We start from the raw sequence: 26156 nt of genomic DNA, 5'->3' as shown, positions 1-26156 counted from the left end.
ACGTGTTTACATTCTTCCTTAAATAAAGGAGATCAGTGTTGTATACAGAACTCCAGGTATTGTCTCACCAATGCCTATATAAGTGAAGCATAATCTCCCTACTTCTGTATTCAATTCTCCTCCCAATTTCTATAAGCTTTCCCAATTACTTGATGTACCTGCATACAAACCTTTTGTGATTCATTCACTACAGGGATCTATCTGGGTGCCCTATCTCAGAGTTCTAATCTCTCAGTATTTAGCTAATGCCTCTTTCTCATTCTTTATCAAAATGATCAACTTCACATTTTCCCACATTATACTCCATTGTCACAACTTTATTCACTTACTTGACTCATATCCCTTTGTAACCCCTTCTATATTCTCGTCACAGTTTACTTTCCTACTTATCTTTGTCATCAGCAAAGTTTAACCATACCTGTAGCCCCTTCATCCGAGTCACTTAAATAAATTGTAAAAAAGATTTAAGCGTCAGCACTGAATTATATGACACACCACAAATATAAATCTTACCAAAAGAAAATAACCCAATTATGCCTATTCTCTTTATCTGTTGGCTAGCCAATCTTCTATTCATGTCAATGTTATCCCTAAATCTTGATGTTTTATTTTCTACAAAATCTTTGATTAAGGACCTTATCGGAGTACAGTACATCCACTATTTCCCTTTTATTCACAACATGTAACTTCCTAAAGCAGTTCAATTAGTTAAACACAACCTCTTCATATATAACAGTACTGAATCTGCCTGATTACCTTTTTTTTAATTGCCCCAATAAAACAATAACTTCAAAATATCATTGGTATGATGGCTGTTAAGCTAATTGGACTGTAACTGTAGTGTTTTTGAATAAAAAGGAGTTATATTTTGCTATTTTTAAAGCTAAAAGGAACTTTCCCTGAATTTAGTGAATTTGGAAATTTAAAACCTCAATTACCTCCCGAACCACTTCTTTCAAAACCAAAGGACGAAGTCCTTTGTGATCCAGGGAATTGACAGCCCATACCTCCAACGATCTGCTCAGTACATCTTCCCTGAATTATAATAGATCCTCCCTCCTATTTCCCAAATTACAATGGCTTCAGGGATATTTATTAGTATCCTTTGTTGTGAAGTCTAACGCAATCATTTCCTTGTTTTCCATTATTAATTCTCTAGATTCATTTTCTACAGGATCAATGCTTCACTATTTTTTATTGTAAATATAAAGAAACTTAATTGTTTTCATCTTTCTAGCTTTCTCGCACACTAATTTTTCCCTCTAAATGTGAGAGTCCATTTTTGCTGTTTTTGTAAATGTTGTCTAATCTTTTGACCTGACATCACTCTTGCAGAAAGATACACTTTCTTTAGTTTGACACATCCTTTAGCTTTTCTAGTAAATAGTAGATGTGCCCTCCACTTGGAACTTCTGTCTCTTGGATGTAACTATTTTGTGATTTCTAGAAAATCCCCTGAAATGTCTACCGCATCTACATTGAGCTATTGCTGAACCTAATTTGCCAATTTATTTTAGTTAGCTCTGCTTTGATGGCCTCATAATTGCCCTTATTTTATTTTAAAATACTAGTCTTGCACCTAATCTTTTCCTCTTCAAGTTAAAGCAAAATTCAGACAGATAATTCATTTTTGGTAACTGGGGGGCATTTTCACTATGAAATCATTAGTTTTACTTTGTTGCAAAATACCAGATGTAACATAACCAACTCTCTGGTTGGTTCAGAATGTGCTGTTCTAATAACCTACACTGAAAACATTTTTAACTCCCTTTTCAGGCTGCTTTGTCCATCTGATTATGCAAGCCTGCGTACTTAATCTCTGTACCTTTCTGACAAACTCCCATTATTTCCTTTCTTCTTACACCAACCTATGTGGTAACTATTGGTGTACCTGTATACCACTCCCACAAGTGAATTCTTGCCACTATCATTTCTCATCTCTAACCATTTCTACATCCTGGTACCCTGAACTTAGGTATTGTTCCCTCCCACTTTTCGATAATTTTTAAGTCCTTCCAAAAGGCCATGTACCCTGTAAATATTTGGGCCACAATCTATGTCCTAATTCTGCAGTCAAGTTGGTGTAATTGCGATCTGATTATACTGACTGATTTCTAACTACTAACAGTTCAAATGCTTCTTCTAATGCTATGTGCATTCAAATACAGAATCTATAATGTTGTCCTTTATACTATTCTTGTAACCTCTGATGATTGACTCTTGTTTATATTTTATTCATTCCCATCATAGTTGGTTTTCCATTTAAAACCCCTCTTTTCCCTCATTTCCGATTTACTACAACTTCCCAAATTTGATCTATTGTCCCAACTATTTAGTTTACCACTATTTCGACATCCCTAGTTTTGCAGCTCACTAGAACACCAACCCTAGCACAGTTCAGGTTGAGACAGTCCCAAAGGTACAGCTCCCACTTTCTCCAATACTGATGCTAGTGCTTCATGAACCAGAACATAACTTTGAGGAAATTAATTATTTTCCAAGCTTATTTGTCTGATGTCAATTTGCACATAGCTCCACCTTTGAATTTTGCTTAACTTGGTGCCTCGCTCCTTATTCTGAATACGCTGAAGCTCTTTCCTTGTTCTACCAGTGTCTTCAGTACCTACATGATGTTTGGATCCTCCCACTCTTACTCTAGGTTCCTCTCCAGTCCTGTAGTTCAGAAACCAGCTCAAAGTCTGAGCTGAAACACTTACTGCAGGCAGTCGGTCACATTTGCGCTGGACATCCATGAACATTGTGTCCATGAACTCCCACATTCAATGTGAATGTTTCACTTAGAAAGTTATTGTTCTACTTGTACTAGAAAAGCTGGTCAAAGAATGTGACTAGTTCTGGAATAAGTCTTCAGGGTTACAGCCACAATGTTATTTGAGCCCATAACTTTTTCATCTATACAGTGGTATTATGTTGAGTGAATCAAATTAGCTGAAGGATGAGTGCTGAGGAAGAGTCATGGGACCCAAAACATTAACTCTGATTTCTCTTTACAGATGCTGCCAGACCTGCTGAGCTTTTCTAGCAGCTTTGATTTTGTTTGATCTGTTCTTTTCCTTTTACCACAACTATTCCCAACTCTACAAGTCATTTCTGGTTCACCAGTCAAAATTGATTAAAGAACAAAAGTAGAAATAAAAGAAAAATCAGTGTAAGTTCTAACAATTGCTAGTTGCAGCTGCAACAGGCATATTAGTGAGAATGAGGTCAGGTAACTGGTTCACAGTTTTTTGTGGGGTGGGGGGGATATTGCAAAACTGTAAAATTTTCAATTTGAAAGAAAGGAAATTCAGTTCTCGATGGATTGACATCACTATGAGAACAGTGCTGTGGTAATTTTCTGCATCACATCAAGCCCTGTAAACAGTGATAGCACTGTGCTGATGTGCAGTAATGTTAACAAAGGAAATGAAGGAGCAAATCCATTGGAACAGAAATTATTGCAATTCCTTCAATGACCTGAATGTCAATTCAAGGTCAGTAGCAAAGGCAACCAAGCAGTTTATATTCCATCTCTAGTCATTGCATAGATTTATTTTGATCACTTGTGGATGAGGGAGAAGAATTTTTCAGACAACTAGACAATGGCACTCTGAACATGTGGCTGAACCCTGGGCTTCTGCAGTTTGTGACTGGAGTACAATTTCCACAGAACACTCACAATCTCCAGGGATTTCTTTGCTAATCTTCTACTCACTGAAGTTAGGCCAGGAAATTGTGACAGCTTGTTGCTACAATTCAAGATAATTGTCCATTATTAACAAAGTCTAACGACTGTTCTTTAAGATTAAGAAACGGATAATATCTGAAGACCTATAAATGCAGAAAAATTTAGTATCAACAAGAGAACTAGGAGCTGGACATTCAGCCTCTTGTGTCTCAGATCATGACAGATTTGTGCCTCAACTCCATTTATCCATCTCTTTCTCCCTCTCCCATGATATGTTTTATGTTAACATTAAAAAAAACTATGTACCTCAATCTTAAATGCTTCAGTAAGATCAATTTGCAAAGCATTCCCAGTAGACCTTTCAGGTCAAGAATTCCAAATTTGATTTGATTTGTGAAAACTGTTGCTAGATTTCACTCCTGTTTGAGCGGACTCTAACGTTAATGGTTATAGTTCTTATTCATAGAAAAAGTTAGACACTGAGAAGGGCACTATCATTTAAAATTGTGAAAAATAGCTAAAGCAGCAATGTAGAGAAACCTGTCTCTAAAGTCTCAGGATCACTAATAAATATTTACAGCTATTGACAAATTAATAAAGGCTGCAAGTGGTCAGGCTTTCAAAAAGACAGACTGATTTCTTTTTAATCTTTGTTCATGGCTGGACTAACATTTATTGCCTATCCTTTATATTTCCTTGAACTGAATGGCTTGCTAGACATTTGGACAATTAAAGTGGATCTGGAGTCAAGACCAGGGAAGGGTGGCAGATGTTTTTTTGGAAGGACATTAGTGAACCAGACAGATATTTTCCACAAGCAAAAAATGATACATGGTTGCCATTGGACCAGCTTTTAATTCCAGATTTTAAAAAAACTCTAACATCACCATCTGCCATGATCTTGAATCCTTGTCACCCAGATTATTCATCTGGGACTCTACATTGCTAGGCTATTGACATTAACACTATGCCACCACTTCTCCATTAATAGGATGGAGGATATGGATACAATGATAGCCTTCAAGTAAATGTTTATTCCACATGGAGGGAAGCAAGACTGGCAGTATCTATTTCCTAACCGCAGAAGAGCCATAGTTAAGTCCCATATTATAAGCATGACAGATAACGTGATAAATGTTGTGTTATGATCATCATACAGTGACATACCCATGATGTCATCATTATTATAGCATGTGACCTGAGGGTTTATCCATCTTACGTAATATCATTTACTGAAAGTATGTTGCTTTGTATACTTTATGATTTAATATTAGCCCACACACTGTGCCTGTACATACTAATTACCTGTAATGAATCTGTTGAATTCTTCAATATCACAATAGCTCCAGTTTCATATGTTACAAAGGATAACATGTATTGCCACATCAGGTAAAACACTAAGCTAAAGACAAACTCACATCATGATGGCAACAGCAATTGATTGTAAAGACTCTATTTTTTTTTTCCTTACCCCCACACTACCACCTAACTGCAGTAATAAGATTCTAAAATTAGTGGTTGATATTTGAAAACCTAATTGAAGACAAATTAGAAACAGCTCTGGCCAGAGAAATTGGACAAAAAGGAGAATTCCTTGTCCTTAAGCAGCAACAGTTTCTGTGATTACAGTGAACTATGCAGATCTATAGATAGACATAATTTATTTTTGATTAGAATGAGTGATTAAATATCCCGATTGATCCAAGATGCTAGCATGTCAATGACTACATGGTTCTACTTAGACATGTTGATGTAATGCTTTTGGTATGAAGTCTTAGTGTAGCAGATCAACCTTAGGATTGTTTTCAGCTTCATAGTCAGGAAGAAGTTTGCTACACTTTGTCTCGAGCCAGTATAAAAAATGAGCAACTTTAAGAGTTTTTAAAGATCATTATCCATGAATGTACTGATAGTATTAAAGAAGCATCTGGGAAGATTTGTTCATTTTAGCCAATACAGAGACAAAATTGATATATCATACCAAGTCATTTTCAAGGGCAAACAAGTCTTCATACCAAAAGCATATAGTCATTGAACTGTCATGATGATAGCATGTCAATCTGTAGACTAGATGGATCGGGACATTTAATCACACATTAATGCAAATTGTGAACCTTATCCTTCACTATATCCTTGAAGAACAAGTTTCTGCAATGGCCATCACAGACAGGAGGCCTGGGGTTTGGCACCATGACTCTTCAAATCTCTCATCACCCCCAAGGTGCTCCTGGTGTAGGAGTGAATAGTTGAGTCTCATGAGATCAGCAATGCCTCTGGCTGTGTTACTCTGAACACCTCTTCTTTCACCCTGGCAGGTACTAATTCAACCTCTCACCCACCCCAGTCCTTCCTGCTGAATCTTCATAGCAACAAGCAGTAGTGAAGATGAAAATGATGTTCACTAGTTGTAGTTGAATGAAGTGCAACTTCTCAAATTTGCAGCAGTGCCAGGTCTCTCATCATTTCCTTCACAACACTGTTCTAGTGGTGCCTGAACTAGAATACTTAATTCTATAAACCTCCTCCTCCTCCTCCTCCTCCTCCTCCTCCTCCTCCTCCTCCTCCTCTCTATTCCTTTACCTTTAAATAGCTCATTTTCTACTTCTAACCATTGTCTAAAGTCTCCTACACACATCTTGTTGTCAATTTTAAAGTGATAGCATTCCTGTGGAGTGAATTTTCATACTACATGAAAAAAATGCTGTATAACTTCTATATAGGAATTTTGATATGACAAGGAATAAGCACAAGAAAGTCACAAACTCCCATAATCCTCAACCTCATCTATAAGGGGTACTGGAATGAGTAGAACAAGTCCCAGAAGAACACCCCCTCCCCCCACATAGGGAAGCATTATGATAGCATGGTACACTTGGCAGTTATCATATTAAAATAATGACACTGTGTAATCCATGGAAGTTACAGACTTGTACAAAAGTGAAGTGAATTAGTGCTCACACTCAGATAATGATTGCTGCCACATTGATGTAAGGCAAACAGTGGCTGATGTATTGTCATGCAGTATGATGGAGAAATATTCCTTTATTGGGAAACTGGAGATGGGAAGAACAAAATTCCCCTAGGCTCAGTGACAGTCTGACTTCAGCACTTCCTTGTGTCTTGTCAAAGACTGCCATGTCACTCACTGAAACAGCTTGGGGTATAATATTTGTAAGAACCCTCCAGTAAAACAATGTCCTAGCTGAGATATCCACTACTTAAAACATAAATACTAATTTTTATGGTTATCTTTCATGGAGTGTGTGATCTGCAAATCGATCATAAATCAGAACAACAAGCACTTTGTGTTTGATGGGTCCCTGAGGATCTCCCTGCAGAAGGTGGCATGTTGACTCATGAATGGATCACTACCTCCCTCGATTGGCTAAACAATGGAAGTACAATGTTAAAATATTGTGCAGCACAGATATATCTGACTACCCTAAAAGAAATCTCTCCCTTAGGTAAACCAGTAAACCATTTCCATTATATAGCTATTGTCTTTATTCCCTGTTGAGTCTTTATATTGCTTTAATTTGACTTTGTTGTTCACAGCTAAATTCGTTACCCATTCCCTGCACTCAGTAAATTGAAAGCATTGCTTTATAATTGCAAATAGTTTTTCTTTGTTTGAAGCTGGGTTGTATTTCCTGAAACATTTAATAAATTTGTGTTAGCCACTTGCACTATCAGTACCATGTTACTTAGTTTTCTCCCCCTACCTCCATTTCTTTTTCCCCCGGCTCACATTCCATAATGTGTACACTAAAATAATCAGACAGCACAGAAAGATAACATTTGGCCCGTGTTGGCTGAGGCAGCTCTTTGAAAAAGCAATCCATGAAGTCCCACTCCCTCTGCACAATCCATGGCCAGGCAAGTTTCACACACATATCCAGTTCCCCTGTTTTGAGTCTAGTTCCACATCTTCACAGATGGAGCAACAAAGAGGTAATAATGGCCAAGGCTCTCAAGTCTGGATTAGTGGTGCTGGAAGAGCACAGCATTTCAGGCAGCATCCGAGGAGCAGTAAAATCGACGTTTCAGGCAAAAGCTCTTCATCAGGAATAAAGGCAGAGAGCTTGAAGGGTGGAGAGATAAGTGAGAGGAGGATGAGGGTGGGGAGAAAGTAGCATAGAGTACAATAGGTGAGTGGGGGAGGGGATGAAGGTGATAGATTGGGGGGGGGGGAAGGTGGAGTGGATAGGTGGAAAAGAAGATAGACAGGTAGGACAAGTCATGGGGACAGTGCTGAGCTGGAAGTTTGGAACTGGGGTGAGGTGGGGGAAGGGGAAATGAGGAAACTGTTGAAGTCCACATTGATGCCCTGGGTTAAAGGTTTCCAAGGCGGAAGATGAGGTGTTCTTCCTCCAGGCGTCTGATGGTGAGGGAGCGGCGGTGAAGGAAGCCCAGGACCTCCATGTCCTCGGCAGAGTGGGAGGGGGGAGTTGAAATCTTGGGCCACGGGGGGGTGTGGTTGATTGGTGCGGGTGTCCCAGAGATGTTCCCTAAAGCCCTCTGCTAGGAGGCGTCCAGTCTCCCCAATGTAGAGGTGACCGCATTGGGAGCAACAGATACAATAAATGATATTGGTGGATGTGCAGGTAAAACTTTGATGGATGTGGAAGGCTCTTTAGGGCCTTGGATGGAGGTGAGGTAGGAGGCACAGGTTTTGCAATTCCTGCAGTGGCAGGGGAAGGTGCCAGGATGGGAGGGTGGGTTGTTGGGGGGGCGTGGACCTGACCAGGTAGTCTCGGAGGGAATGGTCTTTGCCGAAGGCGGAAAGGGGTGGGGAGGGAAATATATCCCTGGTGGGAGGGTCTGTTTGGAGGTGGCGGAAATGTCGGCGGTTGATTTGGTTTATGTGAAGGTTGATAGGGTGGAAGATGAGCACCCGGGGTGTTCTGTCCTTGTTACGGTTGGAGGGGTGGAGGTGCGGAATGTGGACGAGATGCGTTGGAGGGCATCTTTAACCATGTGGGAAGGGAAATTGCGGTCTCTAAACAAGGAGCCATCTGCTGTTTTCTGTGGTGGAACTGGTCCTCCTCGGAGCAGATATGGCGGAGGCATTGGGAATACGGGATGGCATTTTTGCAGGAGGTAGGGTGGGAAGAGGTGTAATCCAGGTAGCTGTGGGAGTTAGTGGGTTTGTAAAAAATGTCAGTCATCATTAATGGAGATGGAGAGGTCCAGGAAGGGGATGGAGGTGTCAGAGATGGTCCAGGTAAATTTAAGGTCAGGATGGAACGTGTTGGTGAAGCCTGGACCATCTCTGTCACCTCCCTCCCCTTCCTGGGCCTCTCCATCTCCATCTCCATCTCCAGGCTTGAAATGAAAGTCGGCATCCATTTGCAAAATCTCAATTTTTGCTTACCAAAACAGAGTCATGGGCAAGATTCCAGTTTACCCGGCTGAAGCGTCTGGTGAGAACACCATTACTGGATTTTACTCCTGCTCAATTACATCATCTTCTACTGGTCTAAGACATTGGTCCAAGTTAAGATTTCCTTAAAAGGCAACTTGTTTTCATGCAGCAAATCAGCAGTATCTTTCGTCTAACTGCAAATGACTCAGTATTCATTTTATAGTCAGTGATTAATATCTAGCAGATTCCATTATGCTATTTAGTTGCCTACATTACAACAGCAACTACACTTCAAAAGTGTACTTTGGGACATTCTGAGGCTGAGTGATAAAACTGCAAGTTATTTTTTCCTTCTGTCTCCCTTTCTCATTTCTTTTTTCTTCCTTTTGGCTCTTGTTTTGCTTCTACTATTCAGACCATTATTGAAAATCTTGTCTGATTTTGTGGACTAACTCCAATCTTTATGTCCCACACACTTTCACTACTGCATTAAACAGCAGCTGATGTCAGAAATAATTGATTAAAAAACTAATTCCTGAGCCACCATCCTGAACCTTCATATTTTTGATTAAATGTGCAACGCTATGAATCCATAATGCAGCAATTCATTACATGCACTGTCATGTGAAATGCTGTTCAAAGCTGGCCCAGATTTTCTGATCAGGATAAGAAACCCAATCTCCAATTCTAAATCAAACAAAAAACCATAGCTTACCTTTTGATAATTTCTCCCCACAACTTTCCTGGCCTCTTCCAAAATGGCCTAAGTGAATCCAGAAATTCACAGAAACACAAAGGCAGGATCAGTGTGGAAACCTTAAATACTTTTGTCAGCAATAATTGATGTATTCTGGTCCTGAAACCACTTTGAAAACTTTTGAGGGAATGGAAGTGTGTGGTGAGACTGGCAGGTGGGTGGACGATGTAGGGTGGCTGGGTACAGAAGCATATGAATGCTTAGGGTAGGTTGGAGGATTGGATCAGGATAGGGTGTTCCGTATAGTAGGCCTGCAGCAGGAGTTCACCTCCAGGGGTGACAGGGTTCGGTTGGGGAGGGGGCCGTTGGTGATTCAGGGCATTTTCAGATGTTGTTATTTACCCAATAGTTTGAATTTTTCCTGGGAAACTATTAAGCTTAAAGTAAGTTGGAACTTTCTGAAATTTCCAACAGGACTTGGGAATCTTTCAGCGAGATCTAGAAATTAGGTAATTACACCAAGGAAATTTCAACTTCCCAGGCAATTCCTGTGGAGGCAGCTGTACTGTGATTCCAGCATCATTCAACACAATGTTGCTTAGATTGTCACCCCATAACAATGACTGAGCCAAACCATCACTTATATCAGTCATTCGTTGGAGCTAAACATCCTCTGTAATAACCTTATAGTGAATTAGCAGAATCACTTCTTACCAACACGACATTCAGCCCTAACTTTTGGTCATTGCTGACAATTTTATTTGGGTAGATGGGACTAACAATTTCCAGAGTAGGATTTGAACCTTGTCTGTTTGTGGTATCCACTGAACCACACTAACACCAACTTGTTGCTGTATAAGCAGCCCATGGGCATGTGTCAGCACAATAATTTTTAAAAAGTCAAACAGAGCACTTCTTAGTTCTGCTTGTTTCAGCAAGTGCTGTAATCAGTGCTGCATTTCTGAATCAGCCTATAAAATTTAAAATCTCCACCCTTGTCACCTTTTTGACTTTGTCAATCCTTGCGCATAGCATTGCTTCAGCAAGAGTACACCAAATTGCATTGAATGATTAGAATCCTTCATTTTCTACATATGTTTTATGTCCATCTGAAGGGGTAGATGAAGTCTTGGTTGATCAACTCAGAGGAATTCTGCAGGACTAACTTAGCTCCTGACTGCCCAAAGGCTGTCCACTATCTACAAAACACAGATCAGGAGTGTGGTGGAAGATACTGCACTTGTCCAGATGAGTGCAGCTCTGACCACACCCAAGCAGCTATCTTCCAGGGGAAAGCAGCTATCTTGATTGGCATTACATCCAACATCTACACACAGTGGCAGTGTGCACTATCGACAAGATGCAATGCAGTGTCTCAACAAGCTTTCCCTAATATGACCTTCAAACCCACTCTGCCACTCAAAGACAAAGGCAGAAAATGCGTGGGATCACCACCAACTGCAAGTTTCCTCCAAGCCATACACCGTCCTGCCTTGAAACATTATCGCTGTGTGTTCATTTGTTACAGGACCAATATCTTGGAACTACCTATCTAAAGCTCTGTGGATGTCTTTATACCCCAAGGTCTGCAGTAGATCAAGAAGGCAGCTCACCATCACCTTCTCCAGGACAATTGGAGATAGAACATAAAACATTGGCCAACTAAGATGCTCACAATCCATGAATGAATAAAAAAAAAATTGAACCATTTAGGTCTTGAAATTGTTCTGGCGAATCTGTGGCTGTGCCTATTTCGAGGCCAATGTATTTTTACTGTGCAATGGTGCTCAAAACCGAACAGTACTCCAAATAAGATCTGACCATGTGATATATAATCTCCTCCCTTTTTGAGCTTCCAATCTCTCTGAAAAAAAACTTTGCAACGTGTAGTACAGTGGATTTCCTCTGGACATACGAACTGCTTTATGACAAATTAAGCACTTTTAAAGAAAAGTAAATGTGCCTAGGTACCTTCATACCGAAGATGGTTCTGTAAGTGGCAATGTATAAATTTGTTCATTTATTCAATGTCAGAATGATGGCATTTGCTCACATCAATCTCCTAAAGCAACAATTAAATAAATAAGGGATTAAGTATTGGCCTAGGCACCCAAGGTCTCCTTTGAAATAGTACCAAAGGATCTTTGATTTGAGGGAGCCGATAGTCTAATATCTCATCCAAAAGATAGCACCACCAACAATACCACACTGCTTCAGTAACATAGCATCAGCCTAGGTTATGTGCTCAAGTCACTGGAATGGAACCCAGACCCATTTTTTTCTAAATCAAAGGCCAACATTCTGACAGTATTTTTGATAACTTTTCATGCAGTAGTTCCCCTCATCACCCCCACCAAATCAAATTTGATATACGGACCCTCAAACTCCTCACGATTCCTACTTTTTTCCCACCGTTAAAATAACATTCTGATAAAGCAGAGGACAGAGAGGTATACAGCACGGAAACAGACCCTTCAGTCCAACTCGTCCATGCAAACCAGATATCCCAAACTAATCTAGTTCCATTTGCCAGCACTTGGTCCATATCCCTCTAAACCCTTCCTAATCATGTACAATCCAGATGCTTTTTAAATGTTGCAATTGTACCAGCCTCCACTACTTCCTCTGGCAGCTCATTCCATACACACATCACCCTCCATGAAAATGTTGCCCCTTAGATCCCTTTTATATCTTTGCCCTCTCACCCTATACCTATGCCCTCTAGTTCTGGACTCCCCCACCCCAGGAAAAAGACCTTGTCTATTGATCCTATCCATGCCCCTTATGATTTTATAAACCTCTATGAGGTCACCCTTCAGCCTCTGATGCTCCAGGGAAAACAGCCCCAGTCTGTTCAGCCTCTCCTTGTAGCTCAAATCGTCCAACCCTGGCAACATCCTTGTAAATCTTTTCTAAACCCTTTCAAGTTTCGCTACATCCTTCCAATAGGAAGGAGACCAGAATTGCAATATTCCAAAAGCAGCCTAAACAATGTCCTGTACAGCCACAACATGACCTCCCAACTCTTATACTCAATGCTCTGACCAATAAAGGAAAGCATACCAAATGCTTTCTTCACTATCCTATCTACCTGCAACTCTACTTTCAAGGAACTATGAACCTGCACTCCAAGGTCTTTTCGTTCAGCAACTCTCCATAGGACCTTGCCATTAATGGCACAAGTCCTGCTAAGATTTGCTTTCCCAAAAATGCAGCACCTTGCATTTATTTAAATTAAACTCCATCTGCCACTCCTCAGCCCACTGGCCCATCTGATCAAGATCCCACTGAAATCTGAGGTAACCTTCTTTGCTGTCCACTACACCTCCAACTTTGGTGTCACCTGCAAACTTTCTAACTATACCTCCTATGTTCATATCCAAATCATTTATGTAAATGACAAAAAGTAGAGGACCCAGCACCGATCCTTGTGGCACTCTATTGGTCACAGGCCTCCAGTGTGAAAAACAACCCTCCACCACCACCCTCTGTCTTCTACCTTTGAGCCAGCAGGCTAGTTCTCCCTGTATTCCATGAGATCTAACCTTGCTAACCAGTCTCCCATGGAAAACCTTGTCGAATGCCTTACTGAAGTCCATATGGATCACATCCACTGCTCTGCTCTCACCAAACCTCTGTTACCTTTTCAAAAGAACTCCATCAAGTTTGTGAGACATGATTTCCCACACGCAAAGCCATGTTGACTATGCCTAATCAGTCTTTGCTTTTCCAAATACATGTACATCCTGTCCCTCAGGATTCCCTCCAACAACTTGCCCACACCGACATCAGGCTCACCGGTCTACAGTTCCCTGGCTTGTCCTTACCACCTTTCTTAAATAATGGTACCGACTAGCCAACCTGCAGTCATCTGGCGCCAACCTGCAGTCATCTGGCACCTCACCTGTGACTATCGATGATACAGATATTTCAGTAAGAAGCCCAGCAATCACTTCCCTAGCTTCCCACAGAGTTCTAGGATACACCTGATCAGGTCCTGGGGATTTATCCACCTTTATGCCTTTCAAAACATCCAGCACTTCCTCCTCTGTAATATGGACATTTTTCAAGGTGCCACCATCTATTTCCCCACATTCTATATCTTCCATGTCCTTTTCCACAGTAAACACTGATGTAAAATACTCGTTTAGTATCTCCACTATCTTCTGCGGCTCCACACAAAGGCTGCCTTGCTGATCTTTGAGGGGGCCTATTCACTTCCTAGTTACCTTTTTGACCTTAATGTATTTATAAAAACTCTTTGGATTCTCCTTAACCCTATTTGCCAAAGCTCTCTCATGTCCCCTTTTTGGCGTCCTGATTTCCCTCTTAAGTATCTGACTACTGCATTTATTATCTAATGATTCACTCAATCTGCATGCAATTCTGGTCTTCTTCTAATCAGAAAGATGCTGTGAAACTTGAAATGGTTCAAAAGAGATTTACAAGGATGTTGCCAGGGTTGGAGGATTTGAGCTATAGGGAGAAGCTGAACAGACTGGGGCTGTTTTCCCTGAAGCGTCGGAGGTTGAAGGGTGACCTTATAGAGGTTACAAAATCATGAGGGGCATGGATAGGATAAATAGAAAAAGTCTTTTCCCTGGGGTGGGGGAGTCCAGAACTATACGGCATAGGTTAGGGTGAGAGGGGAAAGATATAAAAGAGACCTAAGGGGCAACTTTTTCACACAGAAGGTGGTAAGTGTATGGAATGAGCTGCAAGAGGAAGTGGTGGAGGCTGGTATAATTGCAACATTTAAAAGGCATTTGGATGGGTATATGAATAGGAAGGGTTTGTAGGAAAATGGGCCGGGTGCTGGCAGGTGGGACTAGATTGGGTTGGGATATCTGGTTAGCATGGACGGGTTGGATCGAAGGGTCTGCTTCCATGCTGTACACCTCTATGACTCTCTGACTATGACTCTCCTGTCTATACCTGACATATGCTTCCTTCTTTTATTTGAACCCTCAATTGCATCCAGCATTCCCTACACCTACTAGCCTTGCCTTTCACCCTAACAGGAACATACTGCCTCTAGACTCTCATTATCTCATTTCTGAAGGCTTCCCATTTTCCAGTCCTCTCTTTACCAGCAAACATCTGCACCCAATCAGCTTCTGAAAGTTCTCGCCTAATACCGTCAAAATTAGCCTTCTTCCAATTTAGAACTTCAACTGTCAGATCTGGTCTATCCTTTTCCATCACTATTTTAAAACTAATAGAATTATTGTCACTGGCCCCAAAGTGCTCCCCCACTGACACCTCAGTCACCTGCCCTGCCTTATTTCCCAAGAGTAGGTCAGGTTTTGCACCTTCTCTAGTGGGTACATCAACATACCGACTCAAAATTTTCTTGTCTACTCTTAACAAATTCCTCTCCATCTAAACCCTTAACACTATGGCAGTCCCAATCTATGTTAAAATCCCCTACCATAACCACCCTATTATTCTCCCACCCCTCACTCTCCCCTGCCAATTACAATGCACCCAGCCAAACTCCATCCCCCACAATATTGTCCACAGAAGTAATTACACTATGCTCATTTGCAGTGGTAGTCCTGGCTCAAATATAGCATCCGTGTCACGAGGTTCTAATTCACTCCACTCCAGGTCTCTGCACACAAATCAAATGCCATAATTACATAGTCAGAGTTTCTGGTCCTTAATAAATCCAGGAATATTGTGCTGATAATTGCATAGGTTAGGGTGAGAGGGGAAAGATATACACACAGAATCCATACACACAAAGACCTAGACAACATTCATTCTTGGCAGTTGGTGAGCAACAAGTTACATTTTAAGAGCATACTTGCCAGGAAATGACTATATCCAAAATCATAAATGAACATTCTGGGTGTTACCAGTGATCAGAAATTGAACTGAAACACCCACACAATTACAGTGGATACAAAAACAGATCTGAAGCTAGATATTCCGTAAACATAGCCCACCTTCTGACTTCCAATGTCTGTCCACCATCTCCAAAACACAAGTCAGTATGATGAAATACTCTCCAACTGCCTGGATTAGTGCATCCCTAGCGACATTCAAGAAGCTTAACACCATCCAGGATGAAACAGTCCACTTAATTGGCACCCCTTACACCACCTTTAACATTCATTTCCTTCACCACTGCTGCAGCTATATGAGGTCTACACACTCATGAGGGAGCAGAATCAGACCTCATTTAATATAACTACAGGCATAGAATGAGAGGCCAACTTATCTGGAACCCAATTGACCTAATTCTAGTTTCACTTTATTTGGCATCACTGTGACATAATTATTCAATGGTTATACTTTAAAGACATAATTCTTTTTACACTCACCAAAGCATTTTGATAGCATTTTCCATCTGGGACTTGTACCATTAAAAAAGGATAGGGATTAGGTACATAGGAAAAGGAAAATTGCAAGTTCCTCTCCAATGAGCACAGTATTCTAACAAGCATAAAATCAAGATTTTTTCGCTGGGGCAAGTTCAAATTTGAAACACCCTCTTTAACAGTATTACAGATGTTAATTTATCCATCTATAATGTCTTCCATTTGTATTTTGATTGGAATTTGTTAATTTTATTCTTCACAAAATTGTCATGATGCAGGAAGAGGCTATTTGACCCATCATGCCTTCACCAGTATTCTTGTTGTACTTCAGAGCACAGTTAACATTAGGAAACGTACTGACATACAATAATTGAATCTTACAGCAGAGAAAGAGGTCATTTAGCCCACCATTTACTCCACTGATCTTCTGCTGCAGCTTACTGCCACCCAAATTCCCATCTTGTTGTCCACATGAACTGGGCAGGTATCTTACAGAGTTCGTGGAAATTAAACCAAAACTGTCACTTACTTTAGATCTCATGCACCAGTCCTGCCTCTCCTCAATCCACCTGGGTTACAGGGTCACCAGGAAAGAGGATTCCTTTCTAAACAATAGCAGGAGAGGGAGAATGTCAACTAGAAATAAAATCAATGAAGAAAGAAATACATGAAATTTGAAGAGTGCTCATCTTTAAATTCCATATGCCCTTTCTGCAAACTTGGTTATATTTATTGCTGCATAGCAACCTTGAACACATGTGTTAGGTTGATGTAGTTAACACTTCATGTCACACATACCAGAACTGTGAAAAATGATATGGACATAGGAACATAGCAAAACAAAAAAGCCTTCCCCCTCTAATTAATATTTATATGAAATATGCCCCATTTGTGCTGGTTGTTCACCCGCTGTAGGACTTACCAACCAGAAAAGATGTTGGAAAAAAGTGGGCTGAGCTCTAGCAGGACAGGAATTCTGCTATTTGCACCAATGGCTTTCATTAGAACATTGAGGTTTGTTAATAAAAGCCTTCATTGATTTGGATATACTCAGTGAACGATCAATAGTCACGCTCAGGCCTTATTATTATCTATCTTTGTCAATTGGATAGCTATTGATTACAGTCACATGGTCACAGCATTCACACATTATTTCATGTTAAATGCTCAATGGTGTGCCCTGGTCAATGAACACTTGCAGAGCTCTGATAACCAGTTTCCCTTTTTCATTTGTCATCTGGTTGATGCCATTAGGAGATTTGATAATATGCAAGTACATTTCCATTCTTGCTACAGCTAGTGTAAGCAATGAAAAGCTTATGAAAGAGTAACTAAACACTGCAGTAATAACTGCTCTTCAGATGACAGCTTATCCATTGACCACCATCTTTAATTTTTCTACTGTCAAGCAAATGGAATTACATTGATTTGATTTTGATATTATTGATTTTTACCAAAGTTGGAGTTAAACAGCATTTTTGACAAATTCTGTTCATTTCTGGTCCACATAACAACCCTGTGTGTGACTCAAAGTCTAAAGTACTGCTTATGTATGATCTCCACATAAAACTGAAAGGCTTGGTTCATAAGATGTGTGAATAAAGAACAGCCCAATATGTGAACTCTACATTTTAAGGGCCTCAGCGATCAAAACAGAGTGGTGTGTATGGTCTTTGTGTTAAGGAGCTGCTCTGTGTGAGGTTCCCCTTGTCTCAGTGGTAGCATGGTGTGACATATTTGTATTGCACTGTCTAGAGGAAGTTAATTTGTGTGAATATTTTGCCAAGTATGGTCTTACCCTTGCAAGAGGGAATTCAATCTATGATTTTTCACCTCTTACAGCCCTCTGCAGTTTCTTACCATTTCAATATTTATCAAATTAACAAATGAAAACCTTCATAGAAAATGAACAGGTATAATTTTTAAACATATCACAATGTATTTTCCTGCCTTTGCTGGAAGCAGCATCCTCCAGATTAATCTTTAATGACTGGAGATCCCAGGACATCATGGAGAGTTGACAATGTGTAGCAAAAAGGCAATGTCTTCACTTTTGCATATATTGGTGGGAGAGTGTGTAGAGATCAATCTTAATGAAATGTCCTGACCTCTTCTTCAATTATCATTCTTCTTCTTCTCTTGAAACTATTACATATTTAGAACAAAAGACTGGAGTATCATATTGGTAATGTTTATTAACATTTTTATGCTAAATGCATGGTGGAGAATTGCCTTGATTTCAATAGGCCAATGGCAATATAACCTTTGGTTTTACATTTAGAGGGCACTCTTTCTTATACACCTGAAAAGGTAGACAGCACCTTAATTTAAAAGTTGCCTGAAGGCCAACACCTCCAACAGCACAGCTCCTCATTACTGCATTGAAGGGTCTCAATTCTGTGCTCAATCTGCGGAAGAGGGTTTGAACCTAAAATGTCTTTACTTAGAGGCTCCTCAACAAAGCCATTGCTGACACCTATAAAGCAAACTATAGGAAATCTCAGGGTTTTTTTTCAGAATTTGAGGATCAGCCAATTTCCTGAACTATTAGTTGAACCTTAAAACAAATCATTGGATTGCACACAATCTACAGCACAGAAATGCTGATTTTTATGTTTTACTTTAGTCTCCTCCCACCCCAACTGATCTCACCAAGTCCTTTTATTCCTCTTTTTTCACTCCTGTACTTCCCCTTAAATGTATCTACACAATTCACCCCAGCTGTTTGTGTCTACATCCTCAGTCTCTCCAAACCCTCGATGGATAAAGCAAGCTCTTCTTAATTAGTTTTCAGATCTTTAAATGACTGCCTTATATTTATAGTCCCTAAGGTTGAACTTTCCTCTCAACTAGAATCTTTCTCTATCTGTGTCCCCAGGGGTAGTTAGCTCAATTGATTGGAAAGCTGGTTTGTGATGCAGAGTAATACAAACAGTGTGGGTGCATTCCTGCACAGGCTGATGGACTCTCCTTCTCAACCTCTCCCCTCACCTGAGGTGTGCTGACCTTCAGGTTAAGTCACCATAGATCAACATAAATCAGGTGAATTAAACAGGGCATACTTCCACAACATGAAACCAGATGGATCTACCATGCTCCTATGTATTACTAAAAATAATTAGTATCCCCCTCAGACCCATAGTCTCCCTACCTGGTACACCAACATACAGACTAACCAAAGAACTCCATCAAAAATTAAAACACCTAATTGAAGATTCACACCACTCCATTCACTCCACCCACAAATTCCTGAACACCAAAGATACCAAAATAAAAGAAGACAAAATAATGGTCTCGTAGATGACACCTTTGTCATCACAAATCAGAACAAATTAGGAGAAACATACAACACCATCAATAATATCCTGAAAGGAATAAAATTCACAAAAGAGGAGGAGAATGACAACAGAATCCCATTCCTAGACATGACAGTTGAACATATAGTTAACAGAGAGCTTCAAACCAGCATCTACAGAAAAACAACAAACACAGACCAAATACTTAACTTCAGAAGCAATCATCCCAACAACCACAAATGGAGCTGCATCAAGACAGTATTTCAATGAGCTACATAACACTGCAGCACCCAAGAACTACTAACAGCGGAAGAAAAATATCTATGTAATGTTTTCAAGAAAAATGGGTATCGAATAAACACAATCCGTTGATTCCTCTGAAACAAACCCAAACAAGCAGATGCAACACAACCAAAAACTATAGCCACATTACCTTACATCAAAGGCATATCAGAAATGACTTCCACACTACTCAGACAGCATCACGGTAGCCACAAGCTTACCATTACACTTAAACAACGACCAATGAACGTAAAGGATCCATTAGATACTACCAGTAAAACTAACGTCATTTACAAGATACCATGCAAGAACTGTAAAAAATACTATATCAGATAAACTAGCAGGAAGCTTGCCACTAGGATATATGAACACCAACTGGCCACCAAAAGACACGACCCACTACCATTAGTTTCCATACATACAGACAAAGAAGGACACCACTTTAACTGGGACAACACACACGTCCTAGGACAGGCAAAACAAAGACTCGCACGAGAATTCTTAGAGGCATGGCACTCTAATCAGAACTCCATCAATAAACATTTAGATCCTATCTATCTTCCCTTGAGAAAAAAAAACAGAAATGACATCACTAAGAAACCAAGACCTATAACTAGAGAGGCGGGACATACCATCAGCGCTTCACCAGAGACTCTCACTGATGATGTTACCTAGTATGGTGACAAAACATCTGGAAACAAACCTTCAAGCTCAGTGAGTTAACTTACATGCTCACCATAGATCATCTCTGTCTAATGATGGAGCAGCCCTATAATCTGGTGGGACTATGGTGACTTTACCTATACTTATTCAACTCTCACATGCTATTAGAGAGCGCCATCATCCTCCCTTCTCAGTCTTTTTCTAGAGAAAAGAATCCAGTTTGTGGAAACCTGCAGCACAATATGTTTAAAAATTGTGACATGGAACTTTTCTGCCACCCACAGGAATTCTGAGTGCGCATTAAGGGAATGTTGCTATGTATTTATTGTCATTTGATAGTGACAAAGAAAGGACTCTGTAAAGTGATGTAAAATTAGGTCCACCAGCCAAAGCAAAATGATAAATGAGTTGTTGATTTTATATATGCATGCATCGTGCTGGAACAGAACAAGTATACGGTTAATTCTCCATCTTCTTTACGGTGGGATGTTGGTCCAAATGGAGATCTTTGTGTGGCTTGCTCAGAAGTTTTGAGAGGGGTCAGTATGTAATTGGAAGGAATGTTTTAATGGAGATGGTTAACCACAATGAGGTTGCCAAAGCATCATTTTGAAATGTTTTAAAAAGAATAAATTGAATAATTGGAAGAATTCCACTCATCTCGGAGAGTGCCTTCGAATCAGAAAAAGGAGTGGAACAATTTATTTTTGCACCATGTTTTATTATGATTAATGTCTTGGCAGTACTGGATCTATTAACAAGCACAGAATGATATGCACTGGAGAATTAGGGGCATTGGAAAATGAATAATAACTTTATTTTAGAAACAGAAAAATCTCTCGTTTAAATATTATTTTGGCTTGTTAGTTGGAATTATTATTAATAACGTGTCCATTGCTCATCTGGGTGCTATATGGCATTTAAACATGGTATGGATGCATCCACTCTTTCAGCAGATATTTGCTGAGTGATTGTTGTTCCGAGAAAGGAGTGGGGTAGGTAGGGTGTAATTGGATGTACGAGATACCGTGAGGACACAGTGGTTATTTACTGAAGTGTGTTTGGTAAGCCATTAGTCATTAGTCTTTGTAGCAAGAAATCCTCTAAAAAATAGCTTGGCACTTCATGGACTTAGCACAAAAATGTTAAGGCTCAGCACACAAACACAGTGACTACAAGACCAAGTCAGAGGCTAGAGATTTTGTGGTGAGTAGCTCACTTCCTGTCTTCCCATGTCTGTGCACCATCTACAATGCACAAGTCAGAAGTGTGATGGAATACTATCCACTTGCCTGGGTGGATGGCAGGTATCACAATGCTCAAGGAGCTTGATACCATTTCAGCTGAAGCAGCCCCCTTGATTGGCATCCAATCCATCACTTTAAAGATTTATTCCATTCACCATTGACTCAAAGTGGCAGGTTTCTTACGAGAACAAAAGGTATGATCTTGAAATTAGGAGCAGGCTCTTTTAGCAGTGAAGTTAGGAAGCATCCTTTCTTCATGTTGGGATGCTGAAAACTGCCAAAGACCTGTGGGTGCTGAAAAAGTGGAAATGTTTGCAATAGCTTCATAGATTTTAAGAATCCAGGCACCAGGATCAAAAGTGGATAAATGGCATGGAAGTTCAGATGTGATTGAATGTTAGGGAACAAGTCTGACGTGCTGACTGGCTTACTTCTGTTCTTACAGAGATGAATAGCACCTGAATCCTGAGTAGTACTATTGCCTTCATTCATACTGTCACTTAGAGTCATACAGTTACAGAGACGTACAGCATGGAAAGACCTTTTGGTCCAACTTGCCCATGCAGACCAGATATCCAAACCTAATCTAGTCACATCTGTCAGCACTTGGTCCATATCCCTCTAAACCCTTCTGACTCATATACCCATCCAGATGCCTTTTAAATGATGTAATTGTACCAGCCTCCACCACTTCCTCTGGCAGCTCATTCCATAGACACACCACCCTCTATGAGGAAAGGTTGCCTCTTAGGTCCCTTTTATATCTTTGCCCTCTCACCCTAAACCTATGCCCTCTAGTTCTGGACTCCCCCACCCCAGGGAAAAAACCTTGTCTACTTATTCTATCCATCCCCCTCATGATTTTATGAACCCTTATAAGGTCACCCCTCAGCCTCCGACGCTCCAGGAAAACAGTCCCAACCCCAATAGCTCAAATCCTCCAACCCTGGCAATGTCTTTGTAAATCTTCTGTGAATCCTTTCAAGTTTCACATCTTTCCAGTAAGAAGGAGACCAGAACTGCATGCAATTTTCCAAAAGTGGCCTAACCAATGTCCTGTACAGCCATAACATGACCTCCCAACTCCTGTACTCAATGTTCTGACCAATAAAGGAAAGCTCTTTTATTCTTTATTGCAGACCATAAACCAGAGAATACTAAAAGGAAATTCAAAGAAATATGAATACGAATTGGAGACAACAAATGATCTGTGAAGTAGCAGACAATGAAAAGAAACTGTGTGTGCATAAACATTATGTTTCAGACTGAGTGATCTGATGTCACTTAAATGACACAGATAGAAGATTAGTTGCCAAGTTGTATAATGCCTGTGGGTCACGCTAAATCAAGAATATTTAAAACCTACTAGAAATGGTATTCAAGAATCAGAAAATATGTTGAAAGTCTTGTGAAAACAGCTTTTAAAACAAAGAAAAATAGTTTCCAATTTACGCCCACTCCAACCTACATAAATTACGTCTAAGTTTAGTCTCTGTGGAAGGAAGCCAGGAGGCGCATTAGTCTTTCCAAAAAGGTGGGTGTGAAAGCAAGATATGAAGTTATTTATAGATATGGTCTATGGCTAAAATATCCCAGCTACTGATCAGTTAGTCAGTAATGTTACTTTAGATAATTTGCTATGAGGTCAAAGCAATGCAATTGTGTCAAAAGTAAAAACATATTTCAACAAGGTCACAATTCTTATCGGTGAATTTTTTTCCAATCCAAAAAATAATTCTGTGCTGTAAGCTTTTTATTGAATGTGACAAGTTTTTGTGATGGAATTTTCAGAGCCACCATGACTTAAAAAGAAAGTAGATCATATAATTATATACTTCTGAATGCAGATACGGAGAGGGTTAATTGGAAGTTAAATTTGTCTTATGTGGCAGTCAGAGATGGGTAACAGTGAATCAGCAGCAGGTTTTGCCATCGTCGAGGAAGATCCCATACAGCAAAAATGGGTTTCTAACTTGTACAAACCTGTACCATAATGCAGTCCAGGTCATCACTGACCCACATCACACCCATGGATTTTGACCCGATCCACATTGAAGTTGGTCTTTAGTCAGAAAGATTGAAATAGGATTTCCACTGCATCTCAAAGGCTGGTTAAAACATTACAGTCAGGAACCAGTGTGCTGATCCAGCCTGCTGAAGCATGTCAGCTTTTCTGTTGTAAAGGAGGCAAGTAATGGGTGAGCAGTCATTACTGCTGCACTCAATGAATTCCAAGGTCAAATAACCTCCAGGCACTGGGGTCCCAAGTGGGAAGCAACCATTAGCCTACTTCTGTTCAATTCTTTAAAAGCAGAATTTCTACATGTTATTAAAAGGCAAAAAAAAACCTGTCCACACTATTTTAAATAAAGAGACCAAGCAGAGACCAAAATAAAAGAACAGCTAGACTAATTAAAAATGACTTTTTTGGTGTTATTTCACAATCTGTACTATGTAATGACTTGACATGCTACAGAAGAATTCAGATTCCCAGGGGGCTTTTCATTTGGTTAACCATTTTAGTCTCTTTAACAACAAACAGCTGAGATACCCAATACATTCTGAGACTCAGCACAAAATAGAGCAAACCCCTGCCAGCTGTCTAATTATTACAAAAGGAACTCAAATTAATCTACCTTACAATTCAGATTTTGTTTAACTTGTGCCGCAGGAACATATAATGGAAACGTAGGGAGTCTTTTCTGTGTCCCTGCTTTGTTCTGAAGGCACAGGCTTCTCACTTGCTAAAGTACTTCACTGATTACTCTATTGTTCTACTTACATTACTTTTAACGGGATGTTACTCATGCCCCCCTGCACATTAACAGCACAGAGGTGGAACGAGTGGAGAATGTCAAGCTCCTGGGAGTGGTCATCCACAACAAGCTTTCTTGGACTCTTCATGTGGACGCACTGGTTACAAAGGCCCAACAATGTCTCTTATTTCTCAGGCAGCTGAGCAAATTTTGCATGATGGTGAATACTCTTGCCAATTTTTAAAGGTGTGTGCCATCGAGAGCATTCTGTCTGGATGTATCACTACCTGGTATGGCAACTGTACCATTCAAGATCAGAGATGGTTACAGAGAGTGGTGAACTCCGCCCAGACAATCACAAAGGCCAACCTCTCATCTATAGAATCTATCTACCAAGTCCACTGTCAAGGAAAAGCCGCTAGCATTCCTAAATATCCATCCCACCCACGCAATGTTTTTCTACAACCTCTACCATCGAGGAAAAGGTACAGAAGCCTGGACACACGCATTAGTCAGTTTCGCATAAGTTTCTACCCTACTGCTGTTAAAATACCGAATAGACTCACAAACTCTTAACATTCGCCTGTACCTGTGTTTTGTTTTTGCCTATTATTTACTATCTCTGCTACTTAATTATGTGATCTGCCTGTATTGCTCGCAAGACAAAAGTTTTCACTGTGCCTCAGTACGCGTAACAATAAATTCAATTCAGTTCACATGCCACATTGAGACACAATGTTGAGGGAGTGCTTAATAGTGAAAAACAATGATTAACTAATCACTCACTATTTGACTTAACAGAAAAGACTCAGTAAATCTTCTAATTATTAAAAAGTCTGTCCCTTGTCCCAAGCTACAAGGAGAGTGTCCTGCCAGTGCCCATTGAAAAAAATTCTATTGGACCCATATGCCAGAATATGGACAGTATATTTGTAAAATAGAATTGTTCAGTAATACAAAAGCAAATTTCATGCACCTTTACTGCAGAAGAGAGAAAAATGTTAAACTACAATATTAGTGTTAAATACTGAGCCTTATCAATGCCAAGAAATGTTGGTCTGAATTAATCTGCATAATTAGCCAAATTGCCAAGGCACTAATGTCAACAGTAATGTACTATTCGACAGAACAAAATTGCATTTACATATTAATTTATTTCCACAATTTGAAAATATCCTAAATCATTTCACAGCAAATGGATTCTTTTCGAAGTTTTGTTGTTGTGTTTAAGGAGGCAAACAAGGCAGCTTCTTTGCTAGCAAGATATTCAAAACAGCAAATGAAATGAACAATGAGATTCTGGACTTTGGTGCTATTGTGAGAAAGAGAAATGCGGGCTTGCAAAACCAAATGAACCTATTGCTCATCTCTGGGACATTTTCTGGAATTTTAGGTAAACTTACATGCCATGTGAAAGGCAGCATATCTGACAATATTGTATATCCTTAGTTTTGTACTGGAATATTAGATTTGATTAAGTACTCAAATCCTACAGTGCAGCTTTGACCCTCAACTTTTAACTCCGAAGCAAGTCACTTTCAACTAACTCAAAAATTACAGTTTTGAGAAGGGCTAAAGAGAAGGAGAAAAGTAAAACACGGCAAATATTAGTGAACTGTTTTTTAGGCTACAATAGTACTATCAGCATGGAATAGTTTTACCCTGCAAGAGAGGAGATAAAGAGTGAAACAGCAAAACAAAGACAAGAGACGCACGTAATTGAAACTCTCCTGATTCATGAGCAGTGTCACTTGTTCAATATGAAGATTAATGAGTAATGTTTAAACAATTGCAGAAGCAACCTTTGGAATATTTCAGTTTCTCTCATGTGATATT

The 26156-nt window shown here is 39.9% G+C and overlaps 1 long non-coding RNA gene across 2 annotated transcripts in view; it reads right to left on the bottom strand.

The window, feature by feature from the left end:
• Positions 1-26156, bottom strand: part of LOC140464345 (uncharacterized) — a 163794-nt gene that overhangs the window by 109545 nt on the left and 28093 nt on the right. The window contains exon 2 of one of the 2 annotated variants that reach the window (XR_011954908.1): positions 16606-16681. The exons of the other annotated variant lie outside the window; for it this stretch is intronic. This is a non-coding gene — a long non-coding RNA (uncharacterized lncRNA). The remainder of the gene's footprint in view (positions 1-16605; positions 16682-26156) is intronic. 2 annotated transcript variants of the gene reach the window in all.

The sequence above is a fragment of the Chiloscyllium punctatum genome, chromosome 40, assembly GCF_047496795.1.
Source record: "Chiloscyllium punctatum isolate Juve2018m chromosome 40, sChiPun1.3, whole genome shotgun sequence".
NCBI lineage: Eukaryota > Metazoa > Chordata > Chondrichthyes > Orectolobiformes > Hemiscylliidae > Chiloscyllium > Chiloscyllium punctatum.
Note: the sequence above shows the minus strand (reverse complement) of the source record. Positions and strands in the feature narration are given on the sequence as shown.